Source organism: Coffea eugenioides, chromosome 8 (assembly GCF_003713205.1).
Source record: "Coffea eugenioides isolate CCC68of chromosome 8, Ceug_1.0, whole genome shotgun sequence".
Taxonomy (NCBI): Eukaryota; Viridiplantae; Streptophyta; class Magnoliopsida; order Gentianales; family Rubiaceae; genus Coffea; species Coffea eugenioides.
Window position 1 is genome coordinate 28,359,111 of NC_040042.1, and position 11,216 is coordinate 28,370,326.

Consider the following 11,216-nt stretch of genomic DNA (forward strand, 5'->3'; position numbering starts at 1 on the left):
ACTTAGCTACATTCTTGGAAATTTGTGATACAATTAAAATGAATGGAGTTAGTGATGATGCCATAAGGCTAAGATTGTTCCCATTTTCATTGAGAGATAAGGCCAAACTTTGGCTACACTCTCATGCTCCTAATACTTTTACTGGATGGGATGAACTATCAAGAGCATTCTTAAATAAGTATTTTCCACCAGGTAAGACTGCTAAGCTAAGAATGGATATCACTGGTTTTAGTCAAATGGAAGGAGAATCATTATATGAAGCATGAGAAAGGTTTAGAGATTTGTTACGGAAATGTCCACATCATGGACTGCCTGAATGGTTAATCATACAAACCTTTTATAATGGTTTATCTTTCTCCACTAAAACTATTATTGATGCAGCCGCAGGTGGAGCTTTAATGGGTAAATCACCCCAAGAAGCTCAGAATTTGATAGAAGAAATGGCCGCAAATAACTACCAATGGGCCAATGAAAGAGGTAATACGAGACGTCACGCAGGTATGATCGAAATGGACACTCTCAATATGTTGAGTGCTCAAATGAATAACGTGATGAAGTTATTGAGTAGACAAGGTGGAGTTAGCCCAAGTTCATCTAATGCTCACGTAGCTTGTTGCTCTTTCTGTGGAGGTGAACATGATATTAATGAGTGTGTTGATTCTGAGCAGGTACAATTTGTCAATAATTACAACCGAAATGCCCCAAATAATCCCTACTCGAATACTTACAATCCGGGGTGGAGAAATCATCCAAACTTTGGATGGAAAGATCAAGGCAATCAACAAAGGCCAACCAATCCGCCGGGATTTCAACCAAGGCAACCACAGGCTGAAACTAAACCAAGTTGGGAGATCGCGGTGGAAAAACTTGCTAAGGTGACTTCGGATAGATTCGAGCGAGTTGAGGGGCGGTTGGACCAATTAGCTGGGATGTACAAAAACTTGGAGGTTCAAATTGGTCAAATTGCCAATGTGATCAACAATAGAAACCCTGGTGAATTACCAAGTAAAATCGAAGTGAATCCGAGAGAGCATGTCAATGCAATCATTCTTAGAAGCGGTAAAACGGTTGAGGGATTCGATTTTGAAAATTCAGGTGGTGAAAAAGACAAGAAGCAAGCAATTGAAGGGGAGCAAGAAAGTCAAAATGATCATGTTATCATTGATATTGATGCACTTCATCCCAAATTAAATTCTAATGTGATACCTTTTCCTCACAGGTTGAAGAAAGATGGACAGGATCGGGAGTTTGAAAAGTTCTTCAAAATGTTTAAACAATTGCACATTAACATTCCTTTCATTGATGCTATAACACAGATTCCCTCTTATGCACGTTTCTTGAAAGACATCATGTCAAAGAAGAGGAAAATTATAGATAATGAGATGATAGCATTAACGGAAGAGTGTAGTGCATTGATTAAGAATAAACTCCCTCCTAAATTGAAAGATCCGGGAAGTTTTTCTATTCCTTGCACTATTGGTCAATTGCATTTTTCTAATGCTTTATGTGATTTAGGTGCAAGTGTGTCACTTATGCCGTTATCGGTTGCCCGGAGATTGGGACTTCAAGAGCTAAAAGCTACCAATATTACATTGCAATTAGCGGATCGGTCAATCACACGTCCCATGGGTATTTTGGAAAATGTACTCATAAAGGTAAGACAATCTATAATACCTGTGGATTTTGTTGTCTTAGATATTGAAGAAGATGTGAGAATGCCAATTATTCTAGGACGACCGTTTTTAGCCACTGCACGAACTATAATTGATGTAGAAAAAGGTAAGCTTATATTACGGGTTAATGGTGAGGAATTGGAATTCAATTTGGATAATAAAGAAGGGAATATAGAGCCTACTGCTCTTGTTTCTAATATGCCATATGATGAAAAGGTTAACCAAGAAAGGACCGAAGAAGTTAAATTTATAAATGTCCTTGGTACTAACTTTCATGGTGTAGGAACAAAGGAGGAGAAGATAAGGATGGAAGTTGGCTTAATAAATTCGCCATTCCATGAAGAAAATGGTGAAAAGTTGAGCCAATTCAGAAAAGACAAGCAAAATCCACTCCAAGGTGAAGTTGAGCCTCTCTATGACAAGTCTAATATCCCTCCTTGGCATTTGAGGAAATTGGACTATGAAGATCAATGCATGGTTCACCACATGGTGGATTGGTTCGGGAGTTTCGACCCATGGGGAGAAAATCGCTCTCTAATGCTCTAAAGTGATTCAACTTTTTCAGTCGAGCCAACGACTATAAACAAAAGCGCTAATTGGGAGGCAACCCAATATTTAGGTTATATTTGTTAACTTGGTGTGATTTTGTGGTTTGAATCAATGTTTTAGCTAAATTGTTATTTTTGTAATGTAGGGTTGGCAATTGAAGGCAAGGATGACCAATTGAGTACAAAAAAGGCGAACTTTGATCAAACAACTCAACCCCTCGATTTGCGTTAAAGGTGTTTTTGATTCATTATAAAGGGGTAAAATGCATGTTTTTAATGTTTTACATTTGTTCCAGTCATTAAAATTGGCAAACAAATGATCTATGATGCATTTTGAGTCATTGGGGTACCTTTTGTAATTTTTTCAAAAGTTGAAATTCTGCTAAAAATCGAAGCAGAAAACGCGACTTCTGAAACGCGACTCAAAGTCGCGTTTTCCAACACAGTCGCGTTTTCAGTCCTGCAAGATTTGTGCAGGAAACGCGACTTCAAAAACGCGAGTTTAAGGCGCGTTTTGAGTCGCGTTTTATGTGTCTGAATATAGCCTTCAGAAACGCGATTTCAGCTTCAAATTTTTTTTTCCTCTCTTCTCAATTTTTCCAGCCGCGTTTTTCCTTCTTCTCTTCTACCCAACTCACAAATCTTCATTTTTACTCCATAATCTTGCTAGAAATCATCACCCCAACACCTTTTGAGCTTCATATACCCTTTTTAACCGATTAAAATCCAAGAAAAACACCTAAAATCAGGTTTTTGAGGGATTGAAGGTTAGGGTTCTTAAACTCTAATTTCTTCAATTGGAGGTCAATTGGAGGTTGTTTCATAGGGCTTTTTGCATTTTTAGCATCACCAAACATCCTTCTATGTGATTGAGGTAAGTTTTTTCATCAAATCTTTTGATTTTAGAAGTTCATATTTTTTATCCTGAGCTATCTGACATCTTTTAATTTCGAAAATTTGATGAGGTTCATGGCTATTTTTGATTTTATTCATGATTATTATGATTGTTTAAGCATGTTTAAATGTTTAAATGTAGCAATTTATTGGTTTTCAAGTACTTTAAAATTCACAATTGCTATATTTAGATGAAATTGGAAAAAGGAACTAGGATGTTTTCGAGCCATTGGTGATGTTAAATTATGGTTAAAAATGGTTAGTTGATGATGTTTAAGCATGTGCATTGTGTATAGTGAGTAATTTGGTTGATTTGGGGAGTTAATTAGTTTAATTTTTGCCTAAACATGATTATAGCTAAAAGCATATTATTATTGTTAATTCTAAATAGTTATAATCATAATTGTTCCTATTTTCACTAATTAAATTATAATTGATACATATCTTGTGTAATTTGGTGATTTTGGGCAACTTTAGGCATAAAATATGTCTTGTACGATCATTGAATGATTAGAACTTGAGCAATTGTATTTGAGGTTATTTGGATTAATGCTGAACTTTTGTTGCCAAATAATGAGTTGTAGTACATGTGGATAATTGAAAAATTTTTTAGGTACTATGCCAAGGGGAAGAAGAGCGGTACTTTCATCCTCTAGTAGTGAGGAGAGGGAGGTTAATGAAGAGATGGAGGTGACTGAAGAGGAGAATTCACCTTCTCCTCCACCAGTTAACCGTCGACCTGGTGAGGGCACCTCCCGTGAAGCGGGTAGATCGATTTTTGACAGTGCTAGGTTCAATACTCGCAGGAATCAAGAATGGCATGAGGAGCGTGCTAATTTGGAGTTCCTGTTTGAGATGCATGTGAATCCAACAGTTGAGATGATGTACAACATCTCAGAGGCTTTTGCTCAGCTAGGATGGGCTCCTATTCTCACCCTTCCAAACCATTACTACCCAAACTTGGTGCGCGAGTTTTACGCCAACATTGAAAGTAAGGCGCGCCATAGTGGAGAAATAGTTGAGTCCTGGGTGCGTGGAAGACGAATCACCTTGTCACGGCAAGATTTGGCTGCTATTTTGGGGTGTATGGATGACGGACGTCCAGTAGACTTGAAGAAGGAGTTTGTTCCCCCGAATAGGAGGTGGGATCCCTCATTGGCCATGGCTAGGTTTGGTCTCGAGTACCAACCTTTTCGCTCTACCAGAAAGGAGACTATATTGGCGAATGTATTCGAACCTCGTCATCGTCTTATCATTTACATGATGGCTCACAATGTCATCCCAAAGAAGACGGGGCACACGGAGGTCCGCAAGAGCGATATCTACTTCTTGGATTACATGTTCCATAACCGGACATCTCCATATGCTCGGATTTCATTGCCTAACATCATCATCAGCCACATTAGGTCTACGGCGAGGCGTAAGACAACTTCCTTCAAACTATCATTTCCTCGTCTACTGACTTTAATCTTTCCCCGTTTTGAGGTTCCCTTGGAAGGCATGCGGCGGGAGTATGTTCCACCACGTGCTGAGATGACTATCACTACTCTTCGCCGCCTTGGTATTGGCACGGGAGACATTCCACGCCCTGTTCAGGAGCGGAGACAAAAGGCTAGACATGGTCGGGATGAATCTGGACCTTCTACTGCAGAACCACCTCCTCCTCCACCACAAACTAATTGGCAGCGACTTTTTGACCATATGGAGGACTTTGCATTCCAGTTCGCTGACGTTAGGAATCGTCTAAGCCGAATTGAAGATCATTTGGGCATTCATCCACCGCCCAATCGTGATGCACAGGATGACGATGATGCTGAGGGGGATGACTGACTTGGCACACTGCAGAAGCTATCTTTAGTTGATGAACTTGCTTGCCTAATTATCTTAACTTGTGGAACTTAAGATGTTTAACTTCATTTTATTTTTCTGTTTTCTATGTGGTAGGTACTTGTATTTTGACAGTGGTCCGTGATTAGTGGCTGATACGGATCTCAGCCATTGACTTGGGGAGTACTTCTTTCTTTTCTTTTCTACTTTTGTTTATTTCCTTCCCTACACATTGAGGACAATGTGTAATTTAAGTGTGGGGGGGAGAAATATGTGTGGTACTTGTGGTTTTAGTTGTGTTTGATATAATTCTTGTGCTTAAATTATGTTTCTTGTGGTTGCTGGCAGGGAGTTTTAGTCCACTTTTAAGGGGAGACTCTGTCAAAATTTTTCCAAAACCTTATACACATATATGTTATTAACTATAATAAATAAATAAAATGTTGTCACTTATCCTTTTAAAATAAATATATGCGGTTTTGATACTTCTTTTCTCATGAAATTTGGAAATGATTTTTATGTGATTATAATTTTTACATCTATAGGAAAGTATATCTAGTAAAGTGGAGAAAATTATGCCTACATTTTGTATATTTGATGAAAATTCTTCTTTTTATCTAATTTTATAAGATAAGAAATTAATATGGTTAATAAGTGTCATACTCTTCTCATGATTACTCTTAGAGGGAATTTTATTATATATATATATATTAAAAAAAAAAAAGGGTTATTCTACTCCAATGATTCTCATACCGAGTAACCGGGGGTTGGCATCTACAAATGTCGACATTCGCGTAAAAAGGTACTTGAATTAAGAGTATGCAAAGCAACTTGAGTATGTGAAATGTTGAGTAACCGGGGATCTGCATCTAAAAATGTTGATCTTCGCGTCAAAAGGCATTTTTCACAACTTAAGTAATATTTAACCCTTAAAATAAATAAATAAAAAATAAAAAATAAATAAATAATTAATTAAATCCCTCTTTAAGAAAAATAAGAAGTTGATCATGAGATTAGTTAGCATCTTTATTGACTATAGGAGTTGCTTGCTTGCGAAATTGGATAAAAATAAGAAGTTGAGTTGAATTGGTAAAATTATGGTATACTTGGCTCTTCTTTGCTTGATATTATGAGTACTTGAACTTAATGGAAAGATCACATAAGGGTTATTTACCTTGATTCAAGGAAATGGAGTTGAAATACTACATATGTTTATTTTCAATTTTTGGATCATTGATGGTTAGAATTTTATATTGCTTGAGGACAAGCAATGATTCAAGTGTGGGGGTATTTGATAAGAGTTTATTTTACGTATTTTTAAGTGCATTTTATTAGTTAATTTTGAGTTGATTATTTAGTTTTATAAATAAAATAAAGAGGTTTTGGTAAAATTATATATTTTTGGTAAAAGTGGATAATATTGCATTTCTATTGATTTTAATGGTAAAAACTTCATTTTTATGCAGGAATGATGATTCAATCACCAAAGGATGTCAAATGAGGTAAAAATAGAGATTTGGTGATGAATTCAAGTGGCAACAAGAAGAATGAAGTGAAAAACGTTCAAGTGAGGAAATGCAATACAAGTCAGTTTTGACACTCTTCAGTATTTTGACCATATCGGGAGCTACACTTATCGGATTGAGGTGATCTTTATACCATTTTAAAGCTAAGAAAGAGACCTACAATTCGTATGAAGACATCGAAATCCATTTCTGCCATCTTCATGGGCAAAACGTTGGAATACAGAAGCTGCATTCTGTGGTCGGAAGTTAAAACAGAGGTTTGAACAGGTGACAGTATTTCGATCATATCTCAGGCTACAAAGCTCCGATTTGGATGATTCTTGAAGCATTGGAAAGCTAACACAAAGGGCTACAACTTTTGTGTTTTGCACAAAAGCTAGTTTGGCCTTTATAAATGAGAAAATCGCAGTTGAAATAAGGCCAGAGTGAAAACGCGAGTAGACAAAACGCGAGTTATGCCGCGTTTTGTGTAGGCGCGTTTTATAGCCGAAATTCTGCAATTTGACTCAGCCAATTCTCTTGTGTTCACACCACTTTCCAGCTATAAGATGCAAGGGAATTCGGTGCACATGCTTCAGAAGACAAAAGGGCAAGAAAAGTGGCTTATTTTCAAGTCAAAAATATTGGTTTTTGACTATGCTAACAAAGTGGAGATTTGGGAATCAAAGGATAGAATTTGACTTGGAAAAATGGAGCCTTTGAGTACTTTTTATGCAGAAATATGGGGAGAGGTCTGACATCCATTCGTAGCTTAGCTTCTTACAGAAAAACATATTCTCTCTACCTAGGACTTGCAAGGGGCAATTGGGATTTCATCTTGTAATCATCTAAGTTCAAGACAAAGGAGATTTTTGGAAGGCTTCATCATATCTTGGCTAAGACTTTCTTTACTCTGTTTGTATTTGTAATTCATGATGATTTACATTAATGAAGTTATGAGTGTTTTATCATTCATGAGTAGCTAATTTTCTTTATCTAGGGAGTAGATGAAACTTATGGCCAAATGATATGAAGTGATTGTTATTCATTCTTGTTATGTCTTGTATTAACTTATCTACTTGTGTATGTTGGATTACTTGTTGTTGCTTGATCACCAATAGCAGGTTTATAGTTATTTTTATTCATTGAGAAATGGTAAAAATAATGGAATGACACAAGTAGAACTTGAGTTGTATATTCATGAGAATAGAAATACGTTCAAGTGGATGAAATCTGCATTTCATGTGTGAATAAGAACAGATTTAGTATTTACCAAGAGATTAGGACAAACTAATCTGTTTTAACCCATTATTATCATGAGAATGTGATTTTGGTATTTCTGGAAATGAATCCTTGGTTAAACAAGAGCAGTAACAAGTGTTGAATTAATTCATTTTAGATCTTTTGTGTCATAAGTGGAATCTACATCCCTAGATCTTAATATTTAGTGAATTCTACTCCCTTGAGATATTGCATTTATCTATTTAAGAATTTTTGTAGTTGAATTAAATTCTGAAGTTTCTGCTCAAATTAATTGTAAGTCTAAATAATAGAGTAAATTAGTATCTAATAATTGTTTTAAATTGCTCCTCGTGGGATCGACCCGATACACATCTCGTACTACAATTGCGACCTGTATACTTGCAGTCCAACGGGTGTAAATTCGGAATTAAACTTGCACTTAAAGTAAAAACCCGTCAGGTGGTGTGATGGAGCGACGCTGCTGGTGTTAAAAATTACTCGAATTGAGATATGGAAGATGGAGGGAGGGGATGCGTTAGGTCCAGAACACTGAAGGACAAAATTATCCTTTAACCTAATGAAACCCAAATGTGGACTGCAATAAGCTAATTGAGTGATCCAAAACATGCCACGTCTCTATGGCAGACTTCAAGTCAAAAGTTTTGCTCCCTCTAAAGCTTTTGAGTTTGTCAGACCTACCATTTAAAACACCATTTTGAGTACTTTGCACTCAAACTATAATATTCAACGAAATCTATTATGAAATCGGCTTAATTTCTTTTAGGTAAAATTCTTATTTTGTGTGAAAGTAACTAGTTTCCTAATTGGTTTTAGTTACTTGAAGTAGTAGTCAAAGAATATTCTATTTGTTTAGGATTAGAAGTTATTTCCTATTATGTATAAGTCTAGAAATTAGAATTGGTTTCCTATTGTTATTTGGGTTTTTTAATCAAATAATGTTCCCTATAAATAGATGGGTTGACATACTACACAAGAGACACACAAGGAGACACAAGGGCATCATGTAGCCTTATACATGGGGCATGAGAGAGGGTTCTTGGGAGATGAGAGATAGTATACAAGGGTTGGGTTTGGGTTCAAATTATATTCTTGTATAGGGTTTTCCTCTCATAATAAAGAACGAGTTTCTTTCTGTGGATGTAGACTCAATGGTGGAGTCGAACCACGTTAAGTATTGTGTGTCGGCTATCTTTTATGCTTATATCTTGTTTACCATTAAATTGTTGTGTACTTGATAGCTCAATAATTGTTTATTCCGCGCTTGGATCCTAGCAAAATAAAAAATTAATCCCTCTCTGCCTCCACAAATTGAAGCTGCTGCTAGAGCTTCTACTTCCACTATAAAACTCAGCTCCATAATCAGAATATAGCCTTTAAGATCTTGATTTCCAATAGCAGCTTATTAGTATTTAAATTATAAATTCTAAATGAAAGCATAATTGCAGCATTTAAAATCATTACAGGATATAGGGTAAATTCAAACTTACCAAACCGTAGGTGGCTCTTGAACTGGCCTATCTAGTTTTTGAATACTAGTTTATTGTCTGCCCCTAGGTTTAAGAAGGGTATGTTTTGATTTTCTACCCTTTAAGTTTACTCTAATTGTCACTATACAGCTCAAACTTAAATTTAGAACTTTTGCATTCTAATTTCTTAAACCCATTCCCCTTTGATCTAGTCGAAAGCATCATGCCAAATGATTTCAGTGATACAATATTCTGCCTATTTCGTTAGTTTTGTGAACTTCGTGAACAATTAGACCAAATCAGGATAAATTAAGATTTAGCATGAAAAGTACATAATATTAAATTTTGCGGTGCAAAGTGGAAGGCATAGAGTTTAAGGGTTGCAAACAGACTTTTAGTTACAAATTGATGGGAGAGTAACCAAGTGATTTTAGAGACTATGTTATGCTACAATTTTTTTGTAGCTCTCTTCCACATAAAATTGTCAACTCTTTACCTGTTTTTATTAACATATTTTGAGGAAATTTGACAGTATTTAGTAGTCATGCATATTGAAATTTGGACATATCTCCAGCCTATTTCATTGAGCTATCACGTCTAACATTTTTATCTTAGTCTAATTCAAATTTATTTACTGTAAGAATTTAGCTGGCACTGTATTGTAACTATGCAATTTGACAAATAGAGATAAAAAAAAAGTCAAGAAATAAAATTTAGAAAAGGAAAAAACAACAGCTAGGATATTATGTTAAAATGCTTTTAGTTTTCAACATATCACTTAAGGCAGAAAGTTGCGACCAACGACTTTTACACTGAAATCATTGACCTACTATGTTTAAAGTAAGTTACAGTCCGTTACCTTGATTAAACAAAATCTTGGTGTGATATAGCAAGATATAAGTCAGCCTCTTCCATTCAAACTTAATGTCTAACATTTTTATCAAAGTCCTTGTTTCGGCAGGAATAGACAAGAGCATGCAAAAATATCAAGTAAATAAATTTCAAGAAATCTTTAGTAGAATTAGTTATCTATAGTGCAAAGTTGAATCCAAAGTAAGTGAAGGCTAAATTATACATGGTCTTCAAGACCAAACTCAGCCAATAGAAACATTAATCAAGTAAAGACTTCTGATTTGACTCCCCACCTCTCACATTTTCCATCCCTCTTTTAGTTTTTAAGGTTTACAACCATCCTTGAACTAAAAAAGTTATATGTACAGCATGAGGTTACAACTTTTGAATAAAGAGTTGTTAGTATTTCTATAACCTTAAAGGAGGTGTGTAAATTTTTTAAATCACAAAAAAGATGGTCGCAATGTTCAAAAACTTCATTTGAAGATTCTGAAATTATTTCTGAACTTTTTTGTCGTGCTTAGTATCCAATGACGCGCGCGGCTCTTCTCTGTTCAATTTGGCCCGCATGTCCCCCCGCATTAATGATGTCCACACGTGCCAACTTTTCCCTTCACTTCCTGCAGTAGTCAAACGCTTCCTACAATAGACGGTTCTTCTTCAAAGTCTTCCAAGTCATTCGTAAGAAAAACGAAGGAAGTTCTCTCTTCGTCAAGTTGACTCCATTGTCTAGACGCGGAGAGTATAAAAATAGACCTCGGCCAGTTTAAGTTGAAAATTGAAATCTCTATTGTCTTTTGAGGTGAGAAAAATAAACTTAAAATTTCTTAACAATCCACTTGAAACAAAATAAACTTACAGATCTTGATACCTGTAGTCTTCTAGATTTACCTCCCCAGGTTAGAGATTAGGAGTCACCAATCAAGGGTCCCAAATTTTTTGACAATGACACGATAATTTAGAAGGAGAGGCACATATAATTTATATAAATAGACATATGACAGGTAAGAACAACTCAGCATCCTTGGATAAATAGGATGGATTCTTGATCCCATACAGATAGGAAAGTTAGGTAAGACTATTGATTTCGTGGCTTAAATTTCATTAGTACAGGTAGTTCCACACCAGAGATATCAAAGATTCCGTAGCGAAAAACCATTATTGTACATTCATTGAGACAAAGTCAAG

The 11,216-nt window shown here is 35.8% G+C and overlaps 1 non-coding gene across 1 annotated transcript; it reads right to left on the reverse strand.

Moving 5' to 3' along the window:
* Positions 1 to 203: 203 nt before the first annotated feature.
* On the reverse strand, positions 204 to 310 carry LOC113781862. Its single transcript, XR_003469761.1, has one exon. It is a non-coding gene; the product is annotated as a small nucleolar RNA R71 (small nucleolar RNA).
* Between the last annotated feature and the right edge of the window lie 10,906 nt (positions 311 to 11,216).